The following is a 23076-nucleotide window of genomic DNA, read 5'->3' as shown; positions in this document are numbered from 1 at the left end:
GTGCGGAAACAGGCCCTTCAGCCCAACAAGTCCACACTGACCCTCTGAAGAGTAGCCCACCCTGGACCCATTCCCCTACATTTTCCCCCTGACTAATGAACCTAACCTATACATCCTTGACCACTATGGGCCATTTAGCATGGCTAATTCACCTATTCTGCACATTTTTGGACTGTGAGAGGAAACTGAAGCAAACCCACGCAGACACGGGGGGAAATGTGCAAACTCCACACAGACAGTCGTCCAAGGCTGGGATTGAATCCTGGTCCCTGACCCTGTGCGGCAGCAATGCTAACCACTGAGCCACCATGTATTTCACATTAGTATTTACTGTGGAGAAAGAAATAGAAGCCACACATCCTGGGATAATAGATAGTGATGTCTTGCAAAGTGTCCGTGTTACAGAAGAAGAGGTGCTGGAGAACTTAAAATACATAAAGGTATATAACCCCCTGTACCTGATCATGTGAATGCCAGAACGTTGTGGGAAGCTAGAGAAAAGATTGCTGGGCCCCTTTGCTGAGATACTTATATTATTGACAGTCATGGGTGAGGTGCTGGAAGGCTGGAGGTTGGCTAATGTGGTGCCACTATTTAATAATGGCAGTAAGGAAAACCCAGGGAACTATAGACTGATGTGCCTTACGAAAGTATTGCACAAGTTGCTGGAAGGGTTTCTGAGGGACAGGATATGCCTGCATTTGGAAAGGCAAGGACTGGTTAGGGATAGTCAACATGTTTCTGTTGACAAAGAAGATTGAAGAAGGTGGTAATTGTTATCTATTTGGACTTCAGGGAAGCACGTGACAAGGTTCCGTATGATGGACTGATCAGTAAGGTTAGTTCACGTGGAATCCAGCGGGAGCTGGCCGATCGGATACAAAATTGGCTTGAAGGTAGAAGACAGAAGGTGGTAGTAGAGAGTTGTTTTTCAGACTGGAGGCCTGTGACTAGCAGTGTCTGCCAAGGTTCAGTGTTGGGTTGACTGCTTTTGGTCATTTATATAAATGATTTGGATGTGACTATAGGAGATACAGTTACTAAGTTTGCGGATGACATCAAAATTGGTGGTGCAGTGGACAGCGAAGAAGGTTCTCTCAGAGCACCATGGGATCTTGATGACATGGACCAAGGAGTGGCAGATGGAGTTTAATTTAGATAAATACGAGGTGCTGCATTTTGGTAAGGCAAACCAGGGCAGGACTTATACGGTTAATGGCAGGACACTGGGGTGTATTGCTGAACAAAGAGATGTAGGGGTACAGATAAATAGATCCTTGAAAGTGAAGTCACAGGTAGACTAAGGCACTTCACAGGGTTGCCTTCATTGGTCAGTGCATTGACGATAGGAGTCGTGATGTCATGTTGCAACTGTAGAGACATTGCTAAGACCACTTTGGAATACTGCATTCAATTCTCGTCTCCCTGTTATAGGAAAAACGTTGTTAAACTTGAAAGATTGAGGGTGCAGAAAAGATTTCCAAGGACGTTACAGGGATTGGAGGATTTGAATTATAGGGAGAGGCTGAATAGGCTGGGGTTTTTTTTTTCCATGGAGTGTCAGAGGCTGAGGGATTGTTTTGAGGTTTATAAAATCATGAGGGACGTGGATAGGGTGCATAGTCAAGATCTTTTTCCTAGGCTAGGGGAGTCCAAAATTAGTTTGCATAGATTTAAGGTGAGAGCAAAAAGAGACCTGAGGGGCAATGTCTTCATGCAGAGGATGGTGCGTTTATGGAACAAGATGCCAGAGGAGGTCGTGAAAATTGGTACAATTACAACATTTAAAAGTCATCTGGCTGGGTATGTGAATAGATGGATATGGGCCAAATGGGACTAGATTGGTTTAGGATATCTGGTCTGCACAGACAAGTTGGACTGAAGGGTCTGTTTCTGTGCTGTACACCTTTATGACTTGGAGGTACCAATGTTGGACTGGGGTGGACAAAGTTGAAAATCACACAGCACCAAGTTATAGTCCAACAGGTTTATTTGGAAGCACTAGTCTTCCACTTTTCCTAGTTTATCAAATTACTTATCACACAACCAGTGCTAGAACTAAAAATTGGCAAGATGAAACTCATTGGCTTCAGTCACCACAACACATTCTGATCCCTACTTACTGAATCCTTCAGACAGCAGATCAAAAGTAAAAGTATGGTAATAATACGATTTAGGGATCAAAAATGGTATTTCCACGTGAGGCATGAAGCTTAGCTGAGGCGTTAAATGGGAAGTTTGCAGTTGTCTTTACCAAAGATGTAGCTGCACCTCAGACCATGGTGACCGAGGAGATAGATCTGTCACTGGAATAGTTGAAAATAATCAGGAAGAAGTGTAGGATAGAATGGCGACACTTAAAGTTGACAAAGCACCGGGATTGGATGAAATATGTCCGAGGATGTGAGAGTGGAATTGCAGAGGTACTGGCCTTTGGCTTTCTGCCTTTGCTGGACTCAGGAGAGTTGCTAGAAGACTTAAGAATTGCAGGCATTTTGTCCTTGTTCAATAAAGGTTGTAAAGACAGGCCGAGCAATGACGGAACAGACACGTTAAACTCAAGTGGTGGAGAAACAAGCAGATACAATTAAATGGAACTGAAATAGTAGTCACTTGGGAAAAGGAGGGTTGCTGAGGAAGAACAGCATGGATTTCCAAAGGAGAAATTGCATTTGACTAACTTGCTGGAATTTTTCGAAGAAGCCACAGAAAGATTGATGAGGCTAATGCCAATCCCAGAGTGTGGAGAAAGTGAGGTCTGCAGATGCTGGAGATCAAAGTTGAAACTTTATTGCTGGAACAGCACAGCAGGTCAGGCAGCATCCAGGGAACAGGAGATTCGACGTTTCGGGCACAGGCCCTTCTTCAGGAATGAGCTCATTCCTGAAGAAGGGCCTGTGCCCGAAACGTCCAATCCCAGAGTGTACAATGCCACTGAATAGACCGGTAAGGGGAGCATCTCCATCCTTAGCACAGAAACAGACCCTTCAGTCCAACTCGTCCATGCCGACCAGATATCCTAAATTAATCTAGTCTAATTTGTCAGCATTTGGCCCATATCCCTCCAAACCCTACCCATTCATATCCCCATCCAGATGGCTTTTAAGTGCTGTAAATGTACCAGCCTCCACCACTTCCTCTGGCAGCTCATTCCAAACACACACCACTCTCTGTGTGAAAAAGTTGCCCCTTAGGTCTCTTTTATATCTTTCCCCTCTCATCCTAAACCTATGCCCTCTACTTCTGGACTCCCCCCACCACAGGGAAAGGACCTTTTCTATTTACCCTATCCATACCCCCTCATGGTTTTGGGAGAAAGTGAGGACTGCAGATGCTGGAGATCAGAGCTGAAAATGTGTTGCTGGAAAAGCGCAGCAGGTCAGGCAGCATCCAAGGAGCAGGACAATCGACGTTTCGGGCATGAGCCCTTCTTCAGGAATGAGGAAAGTCTTCATTCCTGAAGAAGGGTTCATGCCCGAAACGTCGATTCTCCTGCTCCTTGGATGCTGCCTGTCCTGCTGCGCTTTTCCAGCAACACATTTTCACCCCTCATGGTTTTATAAACTTCTACAAGGTCACCCCTCAGCCTCCAACACTCCAACATCTCGGGGTGGCATGGTGGCTCAGTGGTTAGTACTGCTGCCTCACAAGCCAGGGGCCTGGATTTGAGTCCCACCTTGGGTGATTGTCTGTGTGGAGTTTGTACATTCTCCCTCTGTCTGTGTGGGTTTCCTCCCATAATCCAAAGATATCTTTGTGAGTGGGAAATCATGTCTCACAAACTTGATTCAGTTTTTTGAAGAAGTAACAAAGAGGATTGGTGAGGGCAGAGTGGTAGATGTGATCTATATGGACTTCGGTAAGACACTCGACAAGGTTCCAGATGGGAGACTAGTTAGCAAGGTTAGATCTCATGGAATACAGGGAGAACTAGCCATTTGGATACAGAACTGGCTCAAAGATCGAAGACAGAGAGTGGTGGTGGAGGGCTGTTTTTCAGACTGGAGGTCTGTAACCAGTGGAGTGCCACAAGGATCGGTGCTGGGTCCACTACTTTTCATCATTTATATAAATGATTTGGATGTGAGCATAGGAGGTACAGTTAGTAAGTTTGCAGATGAGAGGTGTAGTGGACAGTGAAGAAGGTTACCTCAGATTACAACAGAATCTTGACCAGATGGGCCAATGGGCTGAGAAGTGGCAGATGGAGTTTAATTTAGCTGCATTTTGGGAAAGCAAATCTTAGCAGGACTTACATACTTTATGGTAAGGTCCAAGGGAGTGTTGCTGAACAAAGAGACCTTGGAGTGCAGGTTCATAGCTCCTTGAAAGTGGAGTCGCAGGTAGATAGGATAATGAAGAAGGCATTTGGTATGCTCTTACATTGGTCAGCATATTGAGTACAGGAGTTGGGAGGTTATGTTGCGGCTGTACAGGACATTGGTTACGCCACTGTTGGAATATTGTGTGCAGTTCTGGTCTCCTTCCTATCGGAAAGATGTTGTGAAACTTGAAAGGGTTCAGAAAATATTTACAAGGATGTTGGCAGGGTTGGAGGATTTGAGCTACAAGGAGAGGCTGAACAGGCTGGGGCTGTTTTCCCTGGAGCGTTGGAGGCTGAGGGGTGACCTTATAGAGGTTTACAAAATCATGAGGGACTTGGATAGGATAAATAGACAAAGCCTTTTTCCTGGGGTGGTGGAGTCCAGAACGAGAGGGCAGAGGCTTAGGATGAGAGGAGAAAGATATAAAAGAGACCTAAGGGGCAACTCTTTCGTCTATGGAATGAGCTGCCAGAGGAAGTGGTGGAGACTAGTACAATTGCAATAATTAAAAGACATCTGGATGGGTATATGAATAGGAAGGTTTGGAGGGACATGGGCTGGGTGATGGCAGGTGGGACTAGATTTGGGTTGGGATATCTGATCGGCCTGGACAAGTTGAACTGAAGGTTCTGTTTCTGTGCTGTACATCTCCATGATTCTATGTGCTGGTCAGGTGATTTGGCTATGCTAAATTGCCCATAGTGTTAGGTACGTTAGTTGGAGTAAATATAGGGTAGGGGAATGGGTCTGGGTAGGTTACTCTTCAGAAAATCAGTGAGGACTTGTTGGGCTGAAGGGCCTGTTTCCATACTGTAGGTAATCTAAATCTTTGTAATTTTTTTTCTGAACCCTTTCAAGTTTCACAATACCCTTCCTATAGGAGGGAGACCAGAATTGCACACAATATTCTAAAAGTGGCCTAATCCACGTCCTGCACAGCCACAACATGACCTCCTAACTCCTATCCTCAATGTAAAATTTCCATGTAACACCTCAACGTCTCTGCTATTAACAGACTTCTGAATAGACTTCTCAAATTTTACATTTCATGTTGATCTTGCTGTCTGTGCACTTTCTCTTCAGCTGCAATATTGTATTCTTTGCTCTGTTTTATTACCCTATTGCACTTTATATGGTATAATCTGTGGCACCAAAAACAAAACTTTTCACTGTACCTACGTACATTTGACAATAATAAATCAAATCAAATTAAATCAAAGACAGTAATGAGTAGGTTACACAAAGAAGAATCAGTGGTCATGATATATTTAGCTTGTAAGAAGACCTTTTAACAAGATACTACAGTGGAGGCAGATACATAAGAATCCATGATGTAAAGAGCAACATTCTGGCACAGATAAAGGATTGGCTGACTGGCAGTGGCAGAAGACAAAGAGTGAGGATAAAGGGGATTTTCTCAAGATAGCAGCTAGGAACAAGTGAAATTCTGCAGGGATTAGTGTTGGAATCACAATTTGATTTGGAGGAGCCAGTGTTGGACTGGGCTGGGCAGAGTTTAAAAATTACATGACACCAGGTTATAGTCATAGAGCCGTAGAGATGTACAGCATGGAAATAGACCCTTCGGTCCAACCCGTCCATGCCGACCAGATATCCAACAGATTTATTTGGAACCAAAAGAGAAAATGCTGGGAAATCTCAGCAGGTCTGGCAGCATCTATAAGGAGAGAAAAGAGCTGATGTTTCGAGTCTAACTGACCCTTTGTCAAAGCTGTTCCTTTGGAAGTGCTTCCAAATGAAACTGTTCGACTATAACCTGGTGTTGTGTGATTTTTTTAACAATTATTCAGTTTGCATATGAACGATCTCGATGAGGAACTGAGGACATTGTTTCTAAGTTTGCAGAAGATACAAAGGAGGGTCAAAGACTGTTGTGCAGCAGAAAGACCTGGATAGGCTGGTGGAAGACCAGCCCCGCCGTCGGGATCCTCCTGTCCCGCCCCTCATTCACTCCCATTGGTTGGAGGACCAGAGCAGCTTGATCCTCCAGTCCCGCCCATCATTCACTCCCATTGGTTGGAGGACCAGCCCCACTCAGTCCTCCAGTCCCGCCCCTCTTTCATTCCCATAGGTGGTTGTAACAGCCACCCAAGCTGAAGCCCAAGCCACGCCCATTTCCCCCCGGGCGCAGTGAGCATGCGCAGTGCCGCTGGGACCGGGGAACGCCAAGAGCAGGTCTCATACACCATGACAAGAAGCTGCTGGCAATGGATTGGACACGATTGTCGGTGAGTGGAAAGGGTTTCTTAACGCCGGATAAAACTTACAGGTCCCCACCCCCCCTTCACACCAAAGGGAACGACGGCCCAGGCTTATCTCCCAGTGACAGGCCTCAGGGAAAGCGGCTGCCATCTTTATTGGGGGCAGGGGGGCATTAGTACAGCGCCATCTTTGTAGGGGGCAGTGACTGGGAGGAAGTTGTCCATTTACAATCTTGTAAAAACAATGACTTGCAGATGCTGGAAACCAGATTCTGGATTAGTGGTGCTGGAAGAGCACAGCAGTTCAGGCAGCATCCGAGGGGCAGTAAAATCGACGTTTCGGGCAAAAGCCCTTCATCAGGAATAAAGGCAGAGAGCCTGAAGCGTGGAGAGATAAGCTAGAGGGGGGTGGGGGTGGAGATAGAGTAGCATAGAGTACAATAGGTGAGTGGGGGAGGGGATGAAGGTGATAGGTCAGGGAGGAGAGGGTGGAGTGGATAGGTGGAAAAGGAACTAGGCAGGTAGGACAAGTCCAGACAAGTCATGGGGACAGTGCTGAGCTGGAAGTTTGGAACTAGGGTGAGGTGGGGGAAGGGGAAATGAGGAAACTGGTGAAGTCCACATTGATGCCCTGGGGTTGAAGCGTCCTGAGGTGGAAGATGAGGCGTTCTTCCTCCAGGCGTCTGGTGGTGAGGGTGCAGCGGTGAAGGAGGCCCAGGACCTCCATGTCCTCGGCAGAGTGGGAGGGGGAGTTGAAATGTTGGGCCACGGGGGCGGTGTGGTTGATTGGTGCGGGTGTCCCAAAGATGTTTCCTAAAGCGCTCTGCTAGGAGCGTCCAGTCTCCCCAATGTAGAGGAGACCGCATCGGGAGCAACGGATACAATAAATGATATTGGTGGATGTGCAGGTAAAACTTTGATGGATGTGGAAGGCTCTTTTAGGGCCTTGGATGGTGGTGAGGGAGGAGGTGTGGGCGCAGGTTTTGCAATTCCTGCGGTGGCAGGGGAAGGTGCCAGGATGGGAGGGTAGGTTGTAGGGGGGCGTGGACCTGACCAGATAGTCACGGAACTTGTCCAATGAGTTGCATGAAACGTTCACACCCAGTGTCTTATCGATTAGGCTAAACAGGGCAATGAAGAAAGGGGGGCAAAGCTTGCTCCCCCTTTTCCCACTACTTTATGGAACATTAAAGTAAAACAAAGAACTGCGGTTGCTGGAAGTCAGGAACAGAACAAGAAATTGCTGGAGAAATTCAGCAGGTCTGGCAGCATCTGTAGAGTGTTTAATGTCTTGGATCCAGTGACTCATTCTTCAGAGTTGATGGTAACTAGCAGAGGATATACATACTGAAGGAGTGGCATGGTGGCTCAGTGGTTAGCACACACTGTCTCACATCGTCTGTGTGGGGTTTGCACATTCTCACTGTGTCTGCATGGGTTTCCTGTGGGTGCTTCGGTTTCCTCCCACAATCCAAAGATGTGCAGGTTAGGTTGAATTGGCCATGCTAAATTATCCATAGTGTTCAGGGATATGTAGGTTAGGTGCATTGGTCAGGGGTAAATATAGATAATAGGTTGGGTTACTGTTCGGTGGACCACTGTAGAGATTCTGTCCAACTAGGAGTTGGTGGGGAGGGAAAGGAGTATGTGATTGGTAGAGATGGAGCCTACCACTTCAATACACCACACCAAATGTTCGCTGACTAAACTTTTGAGTTGGGCCTGTTCAGTGCTCCAATGAGGCTTTCCACTTGAGGACCCTGCAACTTTCAGGACTCCATATCAAGTCCAATAATGTTTGGGCCTAAGCACCTCCTTCAATGTCCTTGACCCACCCCCACACTTCAAAATGTGTCATCATCACATGTGCAGCTTTCAGCATAGCCAACCTAATTTTACCTGCTAATGGTTCCAATTATTAGCTTTTTGGTCTTCCATGGCTTACCATTGTCCCTTTGTCTGCTAACTGTCTTTCTGTCCCTCTGGGCTATGTCTCTACCTATTGTGTACTCCTCTCTCTCCTGTCTTCAGTGTTTATGCCACATTTTCCTAGCTACCATCAGTTCTGAAGAAGGGTCACTGAACTCAAAATGCTAACTGCTTTTTCTCCACAGATGCTGCCAGACTTGAGTTTTATCCAGCAATTTTTTGTTCTTAGTTTCTGCATTAAAATTGCTTTTCCTTTAGATAATGCCAATTGTCTTAAATTTGTGTACTGTTGTAGAACAGAGGGACCTAGGGGTCAAGTACATAATCCTCCACTTCCCGCTCCTCCGCCCTTGAGCCCCGCCCCTCCAACCACCACCAGGACAGAACCCCACTGGTCCTCACCTACCACCCCACCAATCTCCATGTACAGCGCATCATCCACCGTCACTTCTGCCACCTCCAAACAGACCCCAGCACCAAGGATATATTTCCCTCCCCTTCCCTATCAGCTTTCCGTAGAGACCACTCCCTCCGCGACTCCCTTGTCAGATCCACACCCCCCACCGACCCAACCTCCACTCCTGGCACCTTCCCTTGCAACCGCAGGAGGTGCAACACTTGCGCCCACACCTCCCCTCTCACTTCTCTCCAAGGCCCCAAAGGAAACTTCCATATCCGCCACAGATTCACCTGCACCTCCACCCACATCATCTACTGCATCCGCTGCAGCCGGTGTGGCCTCCTCTATATTGGGGAGACAGGCCGCCTACTTGCGGAGTGATTCAGAGAGCACCTCTGGGCCACCCGGACGAACCAACCCAACCAACCTGTAGCACAGCATTTCAACTCCCCCTCCTACTCCACCGAGGATATGCAGGTCATTGGACTCATCCACCGCCAAACCACAACAACGCGACGGTCGGAGGAGGAGCGTCTTATCTTCGGACTGGGAACCCTCCAACCACAGGGGATGAACTTGGACTTCACCAGTTTCTTCATCCCCCCTCCCCCCACCTTGTCTCAGCCGAATCCCTCCAGCCCGGCACCGCCTTGCTGTCCTGCAGTCTTCTTCTTGACCTCTCCGCCTCCATCCTACTCCGACCTATCACCCTCACCTTGACCTCTTTCCACCTATCACATTTCCAACGCCCCTCCTCCAAGTCCCTCCTCCCTACCTTTTATCTTCTCCTGCTGAACACTCTCTGCTCATTCCTGAAGAAGGGCCTGTGCCCGAAACGTCGAATCTCCTGTTCCCTGGATGCTGCCTGACCTGCTGTGCTGTTCCAGCAATAAAGTTTCAACTCAAGTACATAATTCTTTTGAAGTCTGCATCACATATAGACAGAGTGGTGACAAAAGTGTTTGGCATGCTGACCTTTTTTGCTCTGTCCTTTGAGTATTGGGAGTTGGGAAGTCATGTTGAGGTTGTTCAGGATTCTGGTGAGGAATGCTGTGTCCTGTTCTAATCACCCACTTATAGGAAGGATATTATTAAGCTGGAGAGGGTTCAGAAGAGACGTACCAGGATATTACCAGGTATGGAAGGTTTGAGTTATTGAGAAAAACTAGGACTTTTTTTTTCACTGCAGCATAGGAGGTTGAGATGTGACCTTATAGAAGTTTATAAACAAATGAGGGGTGTAGAGTTGATGGTAGCTGTCTTTTCCCTAGGATGGGGCACATGTTTAAGGTGAGAGGACAGAGATTTAAAAAAACGGGTGATTCATGTGTGGAATGAACTTCCAGAGGATGTGGGTACAATTATAATGTTTAAAAACATTTGGATAAGTAGATGAATAAGGAAATGCTTTGGAAGGTTATCAGCCAGGAGCGGGCAGGTGGAACTAGTTTAGTTTGGGATTATGTTCAGCGTGGACTGGTTGGACGGGAGGGTTGGTTTCCATGCTGTATAAATCTATAACTCTCTATAGCCTGAATCATAACTCAGAGCGAGAGAAAAGTCTTTCTTTTCTGAACTTCTGACCTGACTGAAAATAATGCATTTTCTAAACTCCAATCCAGGATATTACAACAGGATTCGCAAATGAGAAACTCAAACAAAGCTGCATATCAAGAATCTGACACAGAAGCCCTTGATTTTAAAAATGTGTTGCTGGAAAAGCGCAGCAGGTCAGGCAGCATCAAAGGAGCAGGGGAATCGACGTTTCGGGCATAAAGCCCTTCTTCAGGAATGACCTGATCTGCTGCGCTTTTCCAGCAACACATTTTTAAGCTCTGATCTCCAGCATCTGCAGTCCTCACTTTCTCCTAGAAGCCCTTCATTTGCCAGGGCCTGGACGTTATCAGACGTTTGAGTGTAAGTATTGAGTTCTAGCTGATTATCATAGAATCATAGTCATAGAATCATATAGCATGGAAACAGACCCTTTGGTCTAACTCGTCCACACTGACCAGACATCCCAATCTGATGTAATACCATTTGCCTGCATTTAGCCCATTTCTCTCTGTAAGCATCCATTTGCTGTAGGAGCAGCCCACTGAGTCTGTCCAACATACAACGCGATCACGGCTCCACTTTCCTGCCTCTTCTACATAACGCTTGGCTCTCTTACTGAGTTAAAAATCTTCTCTCTCAGCTTGAATGCACATAACAATCCAGACTCGACAGCTGTCTGTGGTAAAGGATTTCACAGATTCACTGCCTTCTGACAGAACAAATTCCTTCTCTTTACTGTCTTAAAGGGCCACCCCTTATTCTGCTCACAAAGAGAAACAACCATTCCACATTAACCTTGTCAAGTCCCCTAAGAATCTTGTCTGTTTCAATAAGGTCACCTCTCATTCTTCGAACCCACTAAGCTTCTCTTCCTAAGACAGCCCCTCTCTGCATGTGATCAGCCAAGTGATCCTCAGTAAGGGGTGGCCCGGTGGCTCAGTGGTTAGCACTGTTGCCTCACAGCGCCAGGGACCGGGTTCGATTCCAGCCTTGGGGCGACTGTCTGTGTGAGGTTTGCACATTCTCCCTGTGTCTGCGTGGGTTTCCTCCAGGTGCTCCGGTTACCTCCCACAATCCAAAGATGTGCAAGTTAGGATGGATTGGCCGTGGGAAATTGCCCCTAGTGTTAGGTGCATTAGTCAGGGGCTAATATAGAACAGGGGAATGGGTCTGGGTAGGTTACTCTTTGGAGGGTCAGTGTGGACTTGTTGGGCCGAAGGGCCTGTTTCCATATTGTAGGGAATCTAATCTTAAGAAAAAAACCTTCTCTAGACTGTTTGCAATGCCAGAATATTTTTCCTTCAGTAAGGGGTCAGACCAAAATTGTTCACAGTATTTTGGTTGTTATCTAACAAGTGCCCCTCACAGTTTTAGTAAGAATTCCCTTTTTTGTTGTACACTATTCCCATTGAAATAACATCCAGCATTCCACCTGTCTTCCCTAATACCTGCTGAACGTAGATGCTAGCCTTTTGTGATTCAGGCACAGGGACTCAAATCCTTCTGTGCTCTTGCTATCTAAGCTATAGCTCTTCAATAATAATCAGCTCCTCTATTCTTCCTGGCAAAGTGCGTAACTTTGCCTTTTTCTGCATCTTTGCATTTTTTTTTTCTTTCAGTTTGCCTAGTTAATCAGGGTTGACCAATCCCTTTCCTGGAAACCTTCTTTCGCACTGAGATATACCTGAGCTGTGCGCCATGAACTATTTTCATAAAACATTTGCTGTTTTTTCTCAATGATCTTTGCTGCTAAACGCCTTCTGCTTGGGACCATCCAACCACACGGGATCAATGTTGATTTCACCAGTTTCCTCCTCTCTCCCTCGTCTTCTCCCCCTCCCCCCCCCCCCCTCCCCCGCCCAACCATATTCCTGATCCAACCCTCCAACTGTCCTACCTGCCCATTTTCCTTCCCACCTATCCGCTCCACGCTCCTCTTGGACATATCACCATCACACACCTTCCCCCACCTCCATCTACCTATCGCTTTCCCAGCTACCTTCCTCCCAGCCCCAACCCCCTCCCATTTATCTCTCTGCCCTCTTGGCTCACAAGCCTCATTCCTGATGAAGGGCTTATTCCCAAAATGTTGATTCTCCTGCTGTGCTTCTCCAGCACCCCACACTAAACTCCTTACCCTGTCTATTCCAGCGATCACCGCCCTTAATCCTTTGTTTAACCCTTATTTAAATTTAGTAAAGTTGTTTCCGACCTAGCTTCCTCACTCTCAGATTGAGTACCAGCGATTACCATGTTATGTTCACATGTAGCCCTCAAATCTCTCCTTCCAGTTGCTGATCTTGCCCATGACCTTAAATTGGTCCTGCAATCCTTTCAAGGTCAGCTAATGAGAACCACTTTCATCTAACCTGTCTCATAAATGCCTCTGTCAAATCTTCCCTCAATCTCCTTTGCCACACTGGGAACTATCCCAGTGTTTCCCAATTCCTGACTCCCCAAAGTCTATCCACTCTCTACAAGGCAGAATTGACTGATGCGCAGTGCCAGTAATGTGTACCATCTACAAAACGCACTGTATTAACTCACTCAGCAACTCCCAAACATCCGCCACTTGGAAGCACACGCTGCAAACACTCGGGAACCACCACCTGCAAGTAACCACCTGAGCCATACATCATCTCGGAAAGATGTCGCTTTCCTTCAGCTGTTGCAGAGCCTGAATCCTGCAGGTCCTTCCCAGTGGCACTGTGGAGGTCTCCACTGCACAGGGACTGCAGCAGTTCACCACCACCACCACCACCACCTTCTCAAGGGCAAGAGATGCCCACATCCCATGAACAAATAATGAAAGAAAGTTAACCTTACAAATAAAAATTCCTCTTTCCCTCAAAACATTCCGGTAGGTGGTCTCTGTCCCTCTGCTCCCATCCTTCACAACATGTGGCTGATTTCTGGGTTTGTATGGACCCAGACTCTGTGTTCCTGTCTGTGATGTCATCATGTAGTGACAATTGCACACTGACATTCACCCACTCCCCGGTAGATTTTCTCAATTGTGCAATTTTTTTTCCCTCTCTCTCCTGCGCTCCTGGCTTCGTTCCAGCAGTACTGGGAGCATCCATCTCCAGGTTTCGAATTTCTCATGCCGCGCTGTGCTCTCCGTGGGAGGTTGCGGGCCTCCGGAGCTGGTGTGGCCGCTGGACTGTGGATCGGATTCTGTTCTCGAATCGAGGGCCATAGTCTGACAACGAGCCCAAACCGTTGAAGGAGCGATGTCAGCAAGCACCTCTGCACACAAATGGCAGGAGACCTTTGGGAAACTTTTCAGCATCCACTGCAGCTGGTGGAATTTTAAATGGAACATGGAGCTAGGCCACAGATCAGCCATGATCTCTCTCCGAATGCTGGAGCAGGCTCGAGGGGCTGAATGGCATATTCCTGTTGTCTGGAGTCAATCCATTGCTGCATTTCAGCTTTGCCCTGATCACATCTCTGACGCTATTCCACTTCTTCCTCTGCCAAGGCATTCCCAGGTTTTGTATTTCTCTGTTACTTCTGCTAATTTCTGCTAAGAGTCATAGAGACGTACAACACGGAAACCTACCCTTCGGTCCAACTCGTCCATGCCGACCAGATATGCCAACCTAATCTAGTCCCATTTGTCAGCACACAACCCATCCAAATGCCTCTTAAATGTTGCAATTGTACCAGCCACAACCACTTCCTCTGGCAACTCATTCCATACACGCACCACCCTCTGCGTGAAAAAGTTGCCCCTTGGGTCCATTTTATATCTTTCCGCGCTCACCTTAAACCTATGCCCTCTAGTTCCAACTCCCCCACCCCATCCCTCATGATTTTACAAACCTCTGAGGTCACCCCTCAGCCTTGGACGCTGCAGGGAAAACGGCCCCAGCCTATTCAGCCTCTCCCTGTAGCTCAAACCCTCCTACCCTGACAACATTCTCATAAATCTTTCTGAACCCTTTTACGTTTCACAACATCCTTCCGATAGGAAGGAGACCACAATCAATTCTGTAAACCTCTATAAGGTCAACCCTCAGCCTCCAGGGAAAACAGCCCCAGCCAGTTCCAGCCTCTCCCTGTAGCTCAAATCCTCCAATCCTGGCAACATCCTTGTAAATCTTTTCTGAACCCTTTCAGGTTTCACAAAATCTTTCCGATAGGAAGGAGATGAGAATTGCACACAATATTCTAACAATGGCCTAACTAATGTCCTGTACAGCCGCAACATGACCTCCCAACTCCTGTACTCAATACTCTGACCAATTATGGACAGTATACCAAATGTCGCCTTCACTATCCTATCTACCAGTGACTCCACTTTCAAGGAGCTATGAACCTGCACTCCAAGATCTTTGTTCAGCAACACTCCCTAGGACCTTACCATTAAGTGTATAAGTCCTGCTAAGATTTGCTTTCCCAAAATGCAGCACCTCGCATTTATCTGAATTAAACTCCATCTGCTACTTCTCAGCCCATTGGCCCATCTGGTCCAGATCCTGTTGTAATCTGAGGTAACCCTCTTCGCTGTTCACTACACCTCCAATTTTGGTGTCATCTGCAAACTTACTAACTGTACCCCTTATGCTCACATCCAAATCATTTATGTAAATGACAAAAAGTAGAGGACCCAGCACCGATCCTTGTGGCACTCCACTGGTCACAGGCCTCCGGTCTGAAAAACAACCCTCCACCACCACCCTCTGTCTTCTACCTTTGATCCAGTTCTGTAACCAAATGGCTCGTTCTCCCTTTATTCCATGAGATCGAACCTTGCTATTCAGTCTCCCATGGGGAACCTTGTCGAACGCCTTACTGAAGTCCATACAGATCACATCTACTGCTCTGCCCTCATCAATCTTCTTTGTTACTTCTTCAAAAAACTCAATCAAGTTTGTGAGACATGATTTCCCATGCACAAAGCCATGTTGACTATCACTAATCAGTCCATGCCTTTCCAAATACATGTACATCCCGTCCCTCAGGATTCCCTCCAACAACTTGCCCACCACTGAGGTCAGGCTCACTGGTCCATAGTTCCCTGGCTTGTCTTTACTGCCTTTCTTAAACAGTGGCACCACATTTGCCAACCTCCAGTCTTCCGGCACTTCACCTGTGACTATCGATGATACAAATATCTCAGCAAGAGGCCCAGCAATCACTTCTCTCGCTTCACACAGAGTTCTCTGGTACACCTGATCAGGTCCTGGGGATTTATCCACCTTTAACCGTTTCAAGACATCCAGCATTTCCTCCTCTGTAATCTGGACATTTTGCAAGATGTCACCATCTATTTCCCCACAGTCTATATCTTCCATATCCTTTTCAACAGTAAATACTGATGCAAAATATTCATTTAGTATCTCCCCCATTTTCTGTGGCTCCACACAAAAGCCACCTTGCTGATCTTTGAGGGGCCCTATTCTCTTCCTAGTTACCCTTTTGTCCTTAATATATTTGTAAAAACCTTTTGGATTCTCCTTAATTCTATTTGCCAACGCTATCCCATGTCCCCGTTTTGCCCTCCTGATTTCCCTCTTAAGTATACTCCTACTTTCTTTATACTCTTCTAAGGATTCACTCGATCTGTCCTGTCAATACCTGACATATGCTTCCTTCTTTTTCTTAACCAAACCCTCAATTTCTTTCGTCATCCAGCATTCCCTATAGCTACCAGCCTTCCCTTTCACCCTGACAGCAATATACTTTCTCTGGATTCTTGTTATCTCATTTCTGAAGGCTTCCCATTTTCCAGCCGTCCCTTTACCTGCGAACATCTGCCTCCAATCAGCTTTTGAAAGTTCTTGCCTAATATTGTCAAAATTGGCCTTTCTCCAATTTAGAACTTCAACTTTTAGATCTGGTCTATCCTTTTCCATCACTATTTTAAAACAAATAGAATTATGGTCGCTGGCCCCAAAGTGCTCCCCCACTGACACCTCAGTCACCTGCCCTGCCTTATTTCGCAAGAGTAGGTCAAGGTTTGCACCTTCTCTAGTAGGTACATCCACATACTGAATCAGAAAATCGTCTTGTACACACTTAAGAAATTCCTCTCCTTCTAAACCTTTAACACTATGGCAGTCCAACATGGATCCAGAATTGATCGAGGGACAGTAAACAAAGAGTAGTGGTTAATGGGTGTGTTTGTTTTAAGCTGGGGGAAGGTTTGTAGTCGAGTTCCTGAGAGGTCGGCATTGGCAGTTATATTGTACTTTTCCTGTTTATTATCTTGTCATGAACTGGTTTAAAACCAAGTTTTGCATGTACCGATAATGATTTGGTGACTGTGTTTTTAAAACACAGCCTAATAAAGACAGCTGCTACAACCATGTGACAGGACAAAGCAGTCGCCTTCCAGAAACCTGTTCAGAAGTCAGTGGGCTGCAGAATCATGTACTTCCTGATGGGACTGGAGAATTAAAATATTATGTTATTAACTGCTACAGAGACAGGATTCAAATGAGTGTAAGTTGCCCCTATCCTGTGAAAAGATATAAATTTCCTCACGTAATCTTTGAGATGGGCAGTTTTTTTTCTCGTATTTTTAAGTCTGCAATGCAAGCCTCTGTCTTGAGGGAAATGTTCACTCCAATGCCCGCCAAGGAGATGTGGTCACGTAACTCCCATCACTGGGAACTCATGGTTTTGAGGTGCCAGTGTTGGACTGGGGTGGACAAAGTCTTTTTTTTTTTAAAAAAATCGCACAACACCAGGTTATAGTCCAGGCAGGTTTGTTTGAAAATGAACAGTTGGTACTGTAACCTGGTGTTTATGCGATTTTTAAACATTTGGAGCTCAGTTGTTTTGAAATATTTGTCAGTCGCAGTGTCAATGTTACTTTATACACCATCTACTGGCCATCTCAGAACCCCTAATTCCAGGCCAAAAAGTGAAGCCTGTCCTGTAAAAGGCAGCCAGAAACCATGTGTTTATGTTCTCTGCATGTTATCAGGTTTCTTTTATCAATACAGCAAAATAGAAATGAAATTTCAGCAATATTCTTCCACCTTTGAAGGAATTTTACAGATAGGAAACATCCATAATTTCTAAACTGCCAGCTGAACAATGAATGAGACCCCTCAAAGGAATTCCAGGCTGCTAACTCCAGTTTTGGACTCCATCTTAAATGCAAAGACTTTGGTAAATTGGTACCCCATGGCTGTTTTACAACTTGGGTTATTGCTAACTGAATAATCCGTTTCATTTTATTTGTATACTTGTGTGTCTTCCCTTCCAAGCATTTCCCCCACCCCACCCCCACATCGAATAGTGTTGCATTAAACTTCCGTCTGCTGTGATGTCGCTGCCGTCCATACAGAGTCAAGCAAAAGGAGTACGAAAATATGCCAAGGCTATTTAAAACAGGGGGAGAGAGAAAATCTGTTTCTGGACGGGTTGTGAAAATATGGAGGGAGATTAGTTTTTAAAACTCTCAATCCATCTGTGACACCTGCAAATGTAGCTTTTTTTCAGAAGTCATCATAAGACATAGGAGCAGAACGGTACGGTGGCACAGTGGTTAGCACAGCGCCAGAGACCTGGGTTCAATTCCCGCCTTCAGGCGACTGTGTGGAGTTTGCACATTCTCCCCGTGTCAGTGTGGGTTCCCTCCGGGTGCTCAGGTTTCTTCCCACAGTCCAAAGATGTGCAGGTTAGATGAATTGGCCATGCTAAATTGCCAGTAGTGTTAGGTGAAGGGGTAAATGTAGGGGAATGGGTGTGGGTGGGTTGCGCTTCGGCGGGTCGGTGTGGACTTGTTGGGCTGAAGGGCCTGTTTCCACACTGTAAGTAATCTAATCTAACCTAATCTAAATTAGGCCATTCAGCCCATTGAATCCACTCTGCCATTCAATCATGGCTGATATGTTCCTCAACCCCATTCTCCCTGTAACCCTTGATCCCCTATCTATCTCAGTCTTAAATATACTCAATGACCTGGCCTCCACAGCTTTCTGTGGCAATGAATTCCAGATTCTCTCACTCTGGCTGAAGAAGTTTCTCCTTATTTCCGTTCAAAAAGGTTTTCCCTTTACTCCAAGACTATGCCCTCTGGTCCTTGTCTCTCCTACCAACTGGAACACCTACCGTTCCAAGCCATTCAGTATTCTGTATGTTTCAATTAGATCCCTCCCTCATCTTCTAAATTTCATCAAGTATTAACGCAGAGTCTTCAAACATCCCTCATAGTAAGCTTTTCATTCCTGGGACCATTCTTCATGACTGTCCTTTGAACATGCTCCAGGGCCAGTAAATCCTTCCTGAGATATGGGGCCCAAAACTGCACACAATACTCCAAATATGGTCTGACTAGGAAAAATTGTCAGTCTGGGAATAGAACATTTCTTGGTTTGACTTTGCTGAACACCTAGCCAAGCGTTTTGAGTGCAGCTGCAACCCAGGCATCTGCCTGATCATGTGAGAAATTGTGAATTCTTTAAGGCAGAGTCAGAGTGTGGTGCTGGAAAAGCACAGCCGGGCAGGCAGCATCGAGGAGCAGGAGAGTCGGCGTTTTGAGCATAAGCGCTTCCTGATGAAGAGCTTATGCTCGCAATGTCAACTCTCCTGCTCGTTGGATGCTGCCTGGCCGCCTGTGCTTTTCCAGCACCACACTCTTCAACTCCAATCTCCTGCATCCGCAGTCCTCACTTTCTCCTAATTCTTTAAGGCAGTCTAATATTTATTTGGAGGTAGTTTTTCCAAGGGCATTATATTAAAAAAAATTACCTCAGAATTAATTAGTCATATAAAGAAAAATCAAATGAAATTACTACTACTTCACAAAATACTGTATGATTTGTGTTGTATTTCGTAGGAAGAAAGACTACTGGCTAAATGGTGAATTTCAGAAGCTTTCTGATTGAAGAATCATCTTTGAAATTTAATTTTCTGGCCAGAGTGGATGTCCAAATATTATTTTAACATATGGATGAATCTTTTAATTCTGGAATGATATAATTCACTCATCTTAAAAGCTTGTTGTGTGAGAAGATGCAGCGACAATACCAGAGTAACTGCCTTTAACATCAAGGCTACATTTAACTGAATGCAGCATCCGGTCAGTAACCTCAGCTCAGGAATTCTCAGCTCTTTTGTCCATATTTGCACTAAGGGTATCACACTGGCAGGAGCTGACTGGCCTTGGTGGAAACACAACTGAATGTTCAGTGAGCAAGTTATTGCTAAATCCTTCACCGGTCTGTCAATGTCACACTTTTCCTGCTGACCAGAATTAGATCAATGAGGCTGTACTAATTTAAAAACCCGACAGAACTGCAGATGCTGTAAATCAGAAATGGAAACAGAAGTTGCTGGAGAAGCTCAGCAGGTCTGGCAGCATCTGGGCAGAGAAATCAAAGTTAATGCTTCGGGTCCTGTGATCCTTCCTCATCTGATTTCTCTCCGCAGATGCTGCCGGACCTGCTGTGCTTTTCCAGCAATTCCTGTTTTTGTCAAGGAAGCCTGAATGAGCTTTGTGGGGATTAGGATGAAAACACTCCACTTGTTAGAGTGCTCTCTAATACAAAGGAAGATCCTTATGGGTGCTCGAGTTCAATCACTGCAGGAGTTCCTCAGGATTGTGCCTTTGGTCCAACTAACTGCAGTTGACTCAGCAATGCCTTTCCCTCGGTCATTATATTCCCCAATGATTGTACGATATTCAGCACCAGAAGTAGTCCGTATCCATGTGAAGCTAAATGAGACTCAATTCAATCTTGACTGAAAACCGGCAAGTGGTATTCATCCACACCATGGCCAGGCAATAACCATCTCCAGAAAACAAGATTCTAACCATAGGAGGTAGGAACACAAATTGGCCAGTCAGCCATTCAAGCCTGGTAGAAGGGGAGGACTTATACACACAGCAGCTTTCACCTGAGAAAAGAAATATTTGGCTGTTTTCGATTTCTATCCTGAGTGACAGTAGGAAGTTTGGAAACTTCTTTGACAGATGGTTGGAATAAACATTACAATAGGAGTAGGCACAGGCCATTCATCTCCTCAAGCCTCTCCAGCTTTTTTGAAAGATCATGGCTAATCTGCCCCAGGCCTCTACTGCCTTTTGTGACAACTCCTCATTGCTTCAACAGCCTGATATTTCAAAAATCTATATACATCCTCTTTAATTACTTTCAGTAATGTAACCTCTCTAGTTCTGTGGGGTAGAGAATTCCAGAATTCAGTACCCTCACAGGAAAATTTCCTTCCCTTCTCAGTTTTAGGTGAGAGTCCCCTTATTCTGTGGAAGTGTATCCATGTTTCATAGATCCCCAGGAGTGGGATTATCTCAACATCTATCCCGTCAACCCCCACCTCTTAGAAACTTGTATGCTTCAATAAGATCAGCCCATTGTTGTTAACACTAATTAATAAAAGCCTAGAAAAAACATAGAAAATGCTAGAGCAACTCAACAAGTGTGAAAGCATCTTAAGAGATAAAGAGTTAGTATTTTGAGTCTGGTAGGACATTTCTTCAGAACTGAGACCTAACCTCTTTAGCCATTCTCGATAAGTCAGCCCCTTCATCCTCTGAACCATCCCAGCTTTTGAACTATTTCTAATGCCAGTATATCACTTTTTTTAAAATAACTGTATACAGTACTGCAGGTATAGTCTCAGCAACACCTTGTACAGTTGAAGGAAAACTTTTCTATTTTTAAACTCACATCAACTCGCGATAAAGACCCAAATTTTATTTGCCTTCTTAATTACTTGCTGCACCTGCATGATAATTTGTTCTGTGTTCCATACACAAGACCCCTCCATGTGCTCTTCTTTTGGAGTTTCCATATAAATAACAGCCTGCCTTTTGATTCTTCCTACTACTGAGCATGACCATACACTTTGCTGCACGAAAATGCATCTGCCATGTTTTTGCCCACCAATGTTTATACCTTTGCAGATTGCTCATGTCCTCCTCACAATACGGGTACAGGAGAATTAACACAGAACAAACTGTATTCAGCGCTTCTGCATTTCTGATAGTGATGGACTTTGGAAGCTCCATTGTAGGGGCTGAGATGGGGGTGGATTTATGTACAGCGAACTCTACTGAATTTCTGTCCCGGACGGAGATGGATTATCTGTTGGAAATACCTTTTATTGGACGTTAGGGGAAACGTTTTCAGGCAGAAACCTCAAACCGAACATCGCCATCATCACATGCCATCCTGACTTGGAACTCTATCAACCATTCCTTCATTGTCGCTAGGTGAAATCCTGGAACTCCCAACTTAACAGCACTGTAGGAGTCCCGACATAGAGTGATGGTCACTAAATGTCAGTCTTGCTGGTGTCACCCACGTCCTGTGAAAGTTTAAAAAAAAACAAATCTGCACTCCAAACAGAACAGGTGGTTAAGTCGGCACATAATTTACTTGCCTCTATTTGTCGAGGCATTGAATACAAGAGCAGGGAGGTTGTGGTGGAGCTTTATATGACATTACTCAAGCCACAGCTGGAGTACTGTGTGCGGTTCTGGTCACTGCATCGTAGAAGGATTGTGACTACTCTGGAGAGGGTACAGAGGAGACTCACTGGGATGTTCCGAGGATGGAGAAGCTTAACTGCGAACAGAGGCAGAGTATGTTCCGGTGTTCTCTTTGAAGGAGAAAAGGTTGAGGGAGGACCTGATTGAGATCTACAAAATTATGAGAGGCAGACATAGGAATGACAGGAAGAACTTTTCCTCATTAGTAACAGGATCAATAACAAGGGAGCATAGATGTAAGAGACAGGGCAGTAGCATTAGAGGGTATTTAAGAATAAATTGTTTCAGCCAGAGAGTGGTAGGCATCTGCGGAGAGACGGGAACCATCACAACAAGTTAAAAATATTTTGATGACTGACCACGCACCAAGTGCTGGGAAAAGCGATTAGAATAGATAGGTAGTTGATGACTGACTCGGACACAATGACCCAAAGGGTCTCTTCCTGTGCTGCATCACTCGATGACTCTCTTGAATCCTTCACATCCTTCTTAAAGGCAGGCCCCCTGAACCAGACACGATGTTCCAGCTGAGACCAAACTGCAGTGTCATGCAAACTGAAACACAGCCTGAATACTGAGGCAGCCCTGGACAAATTGAAATGGAAAACCAAACGTGGGGAATTGCACAGTAGATCACTCATGACGAGAAAGTCAAATGAATGGTCACTATTTCGGGTGGGACTTCTTTAGAATGAACATTTGCCAGCCCCTACCTCCATGTGCACTGAATATTCCATCGACCACTCAGCCATTGTATCCCTGCATGCACTGACATTCAGTCTTGTCTGATTTTAGGGAGAACATGTGCGCTTCGATATAATGCAAATATATTAGCTAAGATTACTTAATATCTCTTAAGTACTTCAGATATATTTAAAGAAAATTATTAACTTAAAACTACTTTAGATATGTTAAAACAAGTGAGTCTCGCGTCCTTCTGCTTATCAAGAATCCTGGTGATGGCTGGCACTTCAAAATCGATCTCAATTTCCAGGGCACCCAGTCTGATGGTGAAGTCCAATAGACTGGGAAAAGTCCCCAATATTAATAAGGTACTGGACTTGATGTTATGTGCTGAATTGCCTTAATGCTTGGCAGTCACAAACATGTCAAAACCAAGTCTCTGGGTCACTGCAAAATGGCCTGTTCTCACGCTGAGGCCACTCT

General features: G+C 45.5%; 1 long non-coding RNA gene across 5 annotated transcripts in view; it reads left to right on the top strand.

Moving 5' to 3' along the window:
• Nucleotides 1-6465: 6465 nt before the first annotated feature.
• LOC148143528 (uncharacterized) overlaps nt 6466-23076 on the top strand; it is a 25639-nt gene continuing 9028 nt past the window's right edge. For 2 of the 5 annotated variants that reach the window (XR_015751249.1, XR_015751253.1), the window contains exons 1-3: nt 6466-6574; nt 10499-10793; nt 13501-16886. This is a non-coding gene — a long non-coding RNA (uncharacterized LOC148143528). Of the gene's footprint in view, nt 6575-7087; nt 7456-9784; nt 10013-10498; nt 10794-13500; nt 16887-23076 lie in introns of those variants that run through there. The other 3 variants (XR_015751252.1, XR_015751250.1, XR_015751251.1) reach the window with 3 other exon arrangements.

This window comes from Chiloscyllium plagiosum, unplaced genomic scaffold (assembly GCF_037043375.1).
Source record: "Chiloscyllium plagiosum isolate Xiang-an unplaced genomic scaffold, Cpla_swu_hap1 HiC_scaffold_27, whole genome shotgun sequence".
NCBI lineage: Eukaryota > Metazoa > Chordata > Chondrichthyes > Orectolobiformes > Hemiscylliidae > Chiloscyllium > Chiloscyllium plagiosum.
Note: the sequence above shows the minus strand (reverse complement) of the source record. Positions and strands in the feature narration are given on the sequence as shown.